A 10,098-nucleotide genomic window follows, 5' to 3' on the forward strand; every position below is an offset into this window, starting at 1 on the left:
TAATCAAATAATTCAAATTTTAAAAAAGTGATTCCCTTTTTCTCTGTAATAATAAAACAGTACCTTGTACTTGATCCCAACTAAGATATAATTAATCCTTATTGGAAGCAAAACTAACCTATTGGGTTTATTTAATTTTTAAATGTTTTTATAGTAAATTTAAGGGACACAGATCTAAATAACGAAAAGATCCCTTATCCGGAAAACCCTAGGTCCCGAGCATTCTGGATAATGTGTCCTATACATGTACTTGCGACCCACAGCAGTTACCATAAGGGAATCTTAAATTAAAATGATGATGTCTTACAAGGAGCAGGCTGCAGGCCTTAGGAATCCCTCAAACAAAATGGACCTCTGCTTTGAACGGCTTTCCAAAAGATTATAATAGGCAATAGCTGATAACTGTTCAAGTAACTTTAAGTAAATTTGCCATTTTCTGTACTGCACATGCGCCCAGTTTCAACAGGTAAATGACTGGGACTCGAATACAATGTTTTAGAAGAGGATAAATGTAAGTAAGTAAGTGAGTAAAATCAATGGAGGGGGCTTTCCTTCTCTTTTAAATGCTCAAGAGAATGCTGTCGCAATAAAAACATAACAAGAACCAGTTCACTTGATTAGAAATCCCAGTTCACATAGATAATAGTGATGAGCGGGTCTGAAATTTTTCAACTCCAACATGACCCTAACTGCTACTTCCCAACCCATCCCAATATCTTCTTCTACTTTTATGACCTACCTGACTCCCCTGTGTCCACTCATATATGGGTGGGAGCAGCACTATGGGAGGATCTCCTTGATGTTTGACCTGCACCTGTAACTAACGGGCCTCAATATGCCCAAATTTATTTATGAAATGGGTAAAGATAGAATACATTTTTGGTGTCAATCATTCAGCCATAGGGTCAAGAATATCTGGCACAGCAAATACATATTCACCCCCAAAAACCTAAAGTTACTAACCTTCACTCTGGGCTTTCAGGTGTATCTAGGAGAGAAAATGGTAATTTTTCGCAATTCTCACTCTTAACTAGTCTTCAAGCTGAGCCCCCTGCCATGGCTTTACGCCCAAGGTGGGCTGACTCCACAGTGGGGAACCACTGGGTTAAAGAGAAGTCTATATTTAAATATGGTATATTATTGGGCAGGTATATTAACAACAGTGATCAATAACCTAGACAAGTTTATCTGGGCTTCAGGATGATCAGTATAGATCAACACTGATACTGATTGAATTTACTTGAACAGTAGTATTGCTGGATCACTTATATTTTGCATGTTGGCTTTAAATTAGGGATGCACCGAATCCAGGATTCGGTTCGGGATTCGGCCAGGATTTGGCCTTTTTGAGCAGGATTCAGATTCGGCCGAATCCATGTGCCTGGCCGAACCGAATTTGAATCTTAATTTGCATATGTAAATTAGGGGAGAGTAGGGAAATCACACGACTTCTCGTCACAAAAGAAGATTTTTTTCCTTTTCTGCCCCTAATTTGCATATGCAAATTAGGATTCGGATTCGGTTCGGCCAAATCTTTCACCAAGAATTCGGGGATTTGGCCGAGTCCAAAATAGTGGATTCGGTGCATCCTTACTTTAAATTAATTAAATAGGCCCATCAGATCAATTGATTTGATGGATAATATTAACTGATCTTTGAAACATTCCTGCACTGATCAAATTAATTTGAACTTTCAAAACTCTGCCCCAATTTTATTAAAAATAGGGCTTATGTGTGTTCCTGTAATAATAACTATGTATTATGTATATGTATTGGTGTCCTGTCTAGTAACATATGAGGACACACTCTGCATGTAGTAAACTATGTATACTCATTTACACACACAGCAAAACAAATACCACAGTGATGCCATACTGACTCAATGGCCCAGGGCAAGTTTCACCAGGAATCAAATAACCTACCAGTATGTTTCTGCAATGTGGGATAAACCAGGGCAGCCAGAGGAAACCCACGCAAGCAAGACTAGAAAGAATGTAGAAATAGCTAAACATGTGTCTCCTCTAGGGAATGCATTTGTAAGGTTTATAATTATGTACTAAATACAGTATACAATGTTTTCATGAAAGTAGAATGTAGGGTTTCTGCTGTCTACAACTTTCCACAGCTGTTGTATATAGGTACTGTATAGGATGGGTAATTACAGGAAGACCATCTCTCTTAATTTTAATCAAATTATACACATTTTTTAAACTGAATTCCTTTTTCCTCTGCAATAATAAAACATTACCTTTGGCTTGATCTCCATTAGTCCTTATTGGAGGCAAAACAATCCTATAGGATTTAAATTCATTTTTAAATTATTTTAAGCAGACAAGGTATGAAGAGCCAAATTACAGAAAGATCCCTTATCCATAAAACGCCAGGTCCCAGGCATTCTGGATAACAGGTTTCATACTGGTATACTGTTGTGCATCTTAGCAACTTTTCAATAAGGTTGGGCTGGAAATAGCCTTGGAGAATAAGTAGAAATAAACAAAGAAAGCATACATGTCATCTGTTTGAATAATTACATTAAATTCCACCCTTGGAAAGCATGGGGATGTTATATACAAAGGCACATTAGTAAGTGACATAGAACCACATCAATTTCTGGTCAGTTCTGGTCTTCCATATCCAAATTCTCAGGGTTATAGAGCCCACCTGTTTTCCACAGTGCTTCTATTGACTTTTAACCTTATGATTTTTAGGCAGATCTGGTTCTCCCATGTTGAATTTTGGATATTTATATTTAATCACTAAAAAAACAGAGTATTAGACATTGGTTGCACACACAATGCAGAACCATCGTCAGGATTCTAAAGGAGCCGAAACGCGTTGATGTGGGGGAATATGTAAGAATTTAATAAATTCATCAACATTTAGACCCGTGAGTGCCTCCATTTTCTACAATTGTTGTGATATTTTGTGGAAGATGCACCTGGGACTTGTCTGAATATTGGGTGACTGCCGATACCCGATGTGTATCATTTGGCACTTTGAGAAAGGCCTTGGGGAGGCCGAAACGTCAGTCCTGTGTAACTAATAAATTATTTATTTTTCTCTATAAGACCTGTGAGTGCGGATCTTTCTACAGTTGTTGGAGATATTTTGTTGTTTCTGCACCCAGCCAAAATTAATTCCTTTTTTCGAGAGTGCTGGCAACCTTTGGAGCTATATATATATATATAGAGAGACAATCGGCACTCACCATTCACTTAGTAAGTTGCTGGGTGCTAACCAATCAATACTTATTATTCATAGTCCACGAAAGCACTCACAGCGAACGCCATCCAGCGTGTATCAAAACATTATTTATTGGTGCATGGTGTATCAACGCGTTTCGGCTCACCTGGAGCCGTCGTCATATATATATATATATATATATATATATATATATATATATATATATATATATATATATATATATATATATATATATCCACATACAGAAGCATACAAACCTGTTTCTTATTTAAAAAGACCCATGACACAAGTGCAAGAGCACATACGGTTGCCACCTTTTCTCTGAAAAATGACCGGCCTGCCTATATTTTCCTAGTTCAGCCCTATTAATAACTTTGGCATCAAGCACCATTTTTACCGACTGGGCAGGTAAAATACCAACAAGGTGGCAACGCATCCCCCTAAGAGCACTTCATATTTCTCAGAACAGTGAATTGCAACCATTCTTTGCACTTTGCAACTGCCTTAACTGAACTTAATCAGTGACCCCTATTATTACTTCAATTAAAGGGGTATGTAACCAAAACATTGCGCTTGAATTACATTTGCATAAATCTTATCTGGCTTGCACTTGACCTGTGTGCTACTAGTGTTTTGTGGTCCTATGATCACTTACTGATGCACTTGATCTACTTAGTGGATATTGGGAATGCACTATGACAATAACACATCCTCCATAGAAATGTGGACACAAAAAAACTGAATCTGAAGTTTAAGTTTGGTTTCTATTTGGCTGAATAAGGGCTCTTACATACAGTGGGAGTGTTTATATCCCTGTCCTCCCCCAACTTCCCACTTCCTCTAGTATGGGGGGAGTGAAGTGCATGTACACTGCAATGCCTCAGGCACATGGAATAATTGGGGCATGCATGTGACATCAGCAGGGGGTGGAGTCAGCATGCTGATTTCCAGATGGTAATTTGGTAGTTTGTAGAACTTTGACCACTGTTATTTAGGGCTCATGTCCATTGGAATCTGTACAGCCACTGTGTGCATGACTAACAAAATAATTGCAGAACTCTGCCGTTTAGTTGCCCTTTAATTACTTTTTGTGTTTATACATGTCATGTCGTACAGGTCATGCACATGAACATCACAAAGTCATCATTACAAATGAAATGACTGCAGGAGACTTAACTGACAGCAATTCCAGAATACTATACAAAATAGTCATATCAGCACTTTTTTTTATTTGCAAAGTACCCAAACCAGTTATAGGCTGAAAGGCAAATAAGCCCAGATCAAACACACTGCAAATATTTGTATTCTGCATTTTGTAAATGTGGTTGCTCTGTGGGTTCTTTGCTATCTAAATGAACTTGTTTAATTCAACTACAACATATTTTTCCCATTTATGGATCCTATACCTTTAGTAATATGAGGTCATGGGCATCTGGCTCGCCATCCAGTTGGGACAGGAAAGCTCCATGCCAAAAAATGTTTCTGGAATAATTTTACCCTAAACATATAACCCCGCTGCCTACCCCTAGCTCCAGCCCTGTAGATGAGGTTTCCTACCTGTATTGGAGTGCCAGAAATATATTCACTAATGCTTGTGATAATGGGGCTTAATTTTTTCGGCAGCAACCACTGACTTCTAGTTGTGCCACTGGCACTGGTGCGTGAAGAAAACTGAGGAATCTGTTATCAAAGTGTCATTTATAAACGGGATTTCCTTTCACTTTCTTTTCCTGAAGTCACAAAGAGAACGGCACAATATACCTTTATTATTTTTAACCCCTTAGGTTCTGTAGATTGAAGAATCTATAGTGCTGTGTTAGTGTGGTTGACGCTGTTTAGGACCCCTCCAATTAGCACCTGTGACCATGATGGTGCAAGATATGCCGTACAGCCTGTGTGAGTGCATGGTTGGGATGTACAGGGTGCTATGTATGTAACATCGCCCATAGGGCTTCCCTGTTCCTTGTGGCCTCCATCACTTACTAGCAAATTATGCAAACATCTTCCTGTCTGATGAGTGACGTAGACACAAGTCTTCATTTATGCAGACAGATATGATGCCTCACAGCGCTGTGCTAGGAATTAATAACTGAATTTAATGTTAAAACCCTCATCCAACCCATAATGTAGACATGATTGGGTGCTGCACCATAAAGCTTTGGGTTGGCATCAGTGCAGACACTGGGGCAGATTTACTAAAGGACAAAGTGGCCGTCGCTAGCTAAAACTCACCAGAAATCGAATCTGCAGGGACATCGCCAATTTACTAACAGGGGTAAATGACAATTCAATAGCGAAGAGAACGTTGATAGCTCAGTTTCAAGCCCTATCGCCAGACGAACAATCGCTACTCCACAAATTCAATAAGGTGCGAATATTACAGAATGTTACCTCTTTTGCCAGAGTTTCCTTCACCACCTTAGACCCGTCGAACTGAATGGCTGAAGCTTCATCATCCTCCTCAATCTTATGCCAGTGACATCATATCCTGTATACCGCAAAGTCATAAAATTTAAAAAAAACACGCTGGTGAAGTTTCGATAGGCAGAATTGAACGCTAGCAAAAGATCACAAAGAAATACTTTGCCTGGCGAAGTGTGGCAGAGCGTTTGCTGGCAAAAAATTCACCCTCTAGTGGATTTGCCCCACTGTCTCAAGCTGGTGGGCCCCAACCCATCTTAGTTCTGCTATTCTGTCATATCCTATAACAAGAAGCAAAAATAGTGGATGACTGATCAATTAATGGTACATGGCCTGAGACATTAAGATAGTGATGTGGGTTTACCTAAGTTGGACAGGTTAGACCGACTTCCACACTTTTGCGGGTCGCGGGCAGGCTGAACTTTTCCATGCGTCCATCCCACATGCATCCTTTATTGTGCCCTGCTTCTGTGTCCAGGTTTTCCTTTTTTATACTGTAGATTTGCACAAGCCTATAAATATGGACAGAGGCACTGCACAAAAGAAGCGAGTTTAGCAGCAAAAAGCCACTCCTTGTAACATTAAGGGTCAGGGCACACAGGCAGATTCAGGGAGATTAGTTGCCCATTGACAAATCCCCTCTTCTTCGGGGAGACTAATCTCCCCAAACTGCCTTCCCGCCGGCTAGAATGTAAATAGCCGGCGGGATGGCATGCGGATCGCTTCGTTTTCCGAAGGCGCCCAAAATTTCCTCGGAATACGTATCGTGCCAAGTGACATCCCGCCAGTGATTTACATTAGTTCAGGGAGATTAGCCGCCCCGAAGAAGAGGAGATTTGTTGCCGGGCGACTAATCTCCCTGAATCTACCTCTGTGCCCTGACCCTAACTTTAGCACACGGGCAGATTCGAGGAGATTTAGTCACCTGGCGACTAATCGCCTCTTCTGCAGGGTGACAATCTCCGCGAACTGCTTTCTGCCTGCTATAATGAGAAAACGCCAGCGGCAATGCACTCGCGGTGCTTCGGTGCAGAGAGGTGCAATAAATATATGCTAGTGTAGGCATCCCCTGTAATGAGCACACTTCTTCAGGAAAATGTAAATTGATAGCGGCCCTTTAAATATTACATTTCCCATGTCTCATTGGAGCACTAACGTAGGTGCGGTCATGTTGCCGAGGAAATCAGTTGCCCTTGAATTTACTCACTCATTCATAGTTTCCATGGCTGAGGCTAAAAATATTATTCTACAATAAGAAATATCAGGAAGTGGTGAGTGAGTGAGACATATTTTGCTCAACTTGTTGGGAAACCTCTAATCTTTGCATGGTGCAACAGTCCCATTTACTCCAGGGCAACACATATTTTCACTGTAAGCAGAGACATCAGCTAATTCCAATTTATTTGTAACATGATCCGCTCCATTTTAGCTTAGCAGTTTATTGCAGTTCTCTCCACAATGGGAATAGTGTTAACAATGATTTTTATCTTGCTGGTGAAATTACTCTCTCAAAAAGTTTGTTCCCATGTTATGGGTAGCAGGCTATAAAAAGATAACAGTGACAATATATAACTTTAAAGTTATTTCTAATTGAAAGCAGTGCCCTATTCAGTTCTCTGATCCTGAAAAAATTAAAAAAAAAAAAAAAAATTAAAGCAGCCCTCATATAAATGTGCAACACTGGCGGCCAGGCCCCAGCTCCCCATTACCCAGGCCATAAATGGATTGGCCCACCGGGGGCCCGAAGACTAGTTTTTTGGCAAAAATTCGCTCAGATTACACTATTTCACTAAAATGCAGAGTTTTGTTGTGGGCGCCGAACGCTGGTGACTTTTCACTAGCGTTAGTTTGGCAGTGCGAGCATTTGATAGTGAAGATGTGCTAGCGTTCATTTCTGCCTAGTGAACTTCGCTAGTGATCTTGCATTTATGGACGTCTTTATGTTAAATGTTGGGTTATACTAATGCCCTACACATGTGCCCACTGTAAAATTAATGTTCCATATGTTTGCAAATGTATGGGGTTACCCAAAAAAAAAAGTTCAAGTCAGGTCTTTTGCCGGCAATCAGGCTGAAAAAAAGGATAAGACAGCAGTTTTTTTTTTGGACTTTGAGGCATTTTTCGCCTCACAGAATATAACGTAAGTGACAGAAGATTGGGGAAGATCTAGCTGCTTTAATGCACTTCTCCTGGTCTCAGGTGGAGTAACGCTAGTGAATTGACGCTAGCATTAGCCACTTCGCCCTTTGGTAAATCTGCCCCCATGTCTCTCTACATGCAGAATTTGTGCAAAAGGCAGTTATTTTGTTAGATTTTGTTTGTACTTGAATCAGTTATTTGAGTGAGCTCTAATACATCTGCTAGGAAAGGGTAAAGATACAGGTTTATTGGATCTAAATGACAATGAATATCTGACTCCCAACTCCTGCAGGCCCGGATTTGAGAAAAGGCCACCAAGGCCCGGGCGGCATGCTGCCCAACCACACCCACACTGGGGATGCACAGGAGATACAATAATTTAATTTAAAATTTCCCGTGCAGCAATTCCCATTGCTCCGGTCCCAATAATGGAAATTTGCACGAATAAAGGGGAGGGGACAGTGGTGAGAAACGGCAATGGGCCTAGGGGTGAACGTTATGTAAATCCTGCCCTGAACTGCTGCATGAAGACAGAATGAAGAGAAACAGATGCTGATAAAAGGGTTAGCGAACATAAACTTGATTATTTCAGAAACACTACATAATTTTTAATTGATTGTATTTAGAAAGTTTCAGTATGATGAAGCTTATATTACATTTCTATTTTCACACGTAGACCTCCCTCCAGGCTAATTGCCCCCTCCCCCGTGGGAATGCCCCATACTTTACACTTACCCCTCGTCGCAGATTCTGGCAGCGGACTTTACAGCATCCATCTTCCGGGTCCTTGGTAAGCTGACTGGGAGATCGGTGTGTCAGCACAAGCGCAGTTGGAGAAATTTGCTGGATTTCGACAACTGCACATGAAATTGACGGAGATTGCCGATCTCCCAGTCAGCTTACTGAGGACCTGGAAGATGGATGCCTTGAAGTCCGCTGCCAGAATCTTCGACGAGGGGCAAGTATAAAGTATGGGGCATTTCCCTGGAGGGGGGGGCAGTTAGCCTGGGGTGGGGGTTCTACAGGGTTTCCTTCTCCTTTAGGGCAAGGCCAGACATGGCGTTTTTACATTGCGTTTTTAAAAAAAACAGCCAGGTGTAAATACACCACTGAAACCACATACAACCGTCAACATGCATTTTTCATGCGTTTTTCAGCACGTAGGATTCTTTTCCCATCATGCACTTCTCATTGTTCTCATTGAGAATTTGGACGCCATATTTACAATACGCTGCGTATTTACGCAAAGTGTGGTTTCAAACGTGCAGATCCCATAGAGTCTATTGATTTGGTAGTTTCTTGACGTATTGCCGTTTCTGCTTAAAAAACGCCAATACTGGTATCTTGTGGCGGATTTCAGCTTACAAGCGCCCTGTGTGAATTGCCATAGTGAGTTTTCCATTCGTTTCAGTGGTAGTGCAGTTTATGGGTAATTACGCCTGGCTTTTCTTTTTTAAAAAAGCAAGGAAAAAACGCAGCAAAAACTAGGGATGCCCCGAATCCAGGATTCAGTTCGGGATTCGACCTTTATCAGCAGGATTCGGATTCGGCCGAATCCTTCTGCCCGGCCGAACCGAATCCTAATTTGCATATGCAAATTAGGGGTGGGAAGGGGAATCATGTGACTTTTACAAGGAAGTAAAAAATATTTACCCCTTCCCACCCCTAATTTGCATATGCAAATAAGGATTCGGTTCGGCCAGGCAGAAGGATTCGGCCAAATCCAAAATAGTGGATTTGGTGCATCCCTAGCAAAAATGCCACGTCTGGCCTTGCCCTTAAACTGTTGTTCGTAACTGTCAGGCCCGGACTGGCAATCTGTGGGTTCTGGCAAATGCCAGAGGGGCTACTATAAGGTCCCAAAGAAAGTCAGTATTGGGCTGGTGGGGGTTGTTTGGCCCTCTGAGCACCTGAAATGCCAGGAACTATTTTAATTCTCAGGCCAGACCAGGTAACTGTATTCCCCTCACCCCCTATGAGTTCTATTCCTGCAACAGCTACAACACCAGGTTTCCTCCTCTGCCCCTCTTATAATTTGCAGCAGCAAGACTTTACTTTGGCATCAGGACATGGGGAGAGAAACTCAAGGTACATCTGTCTCAGTTGTCTGTGTCTCTACAACAACTAAAGCTGTGGCTCCGGGTGTTTCAGCAAAGGGAGAGTCCAGCTTGGAATGTACGCGCCTGCCCCCCGGCCCTTTATACAGCGTCCTACCTGTTCCCAGCCCGTCACGTGATCCTTTCAACAGCCCCACCCCCTCCTGCCGCTACCTGCGCTCAGACAGCTGGACTCCTTATCAGTGAGCGCGCTGGGCAGAACGAGCGGTTGGGGGCG

Source organism: Xenopus laevis, chromosome 7S (assembly GCF_017654675.1).
Source record: "Xenopus laevis strain J_2021 chromosome 7S, Xenopus_laevis_v10.1, whole genome shotgun sequence".
NCBI lineage: Eukaryota > Metazoa > Chordata > Amphibia > Anura > Pipidae > Xenopus > Xenopus laevis.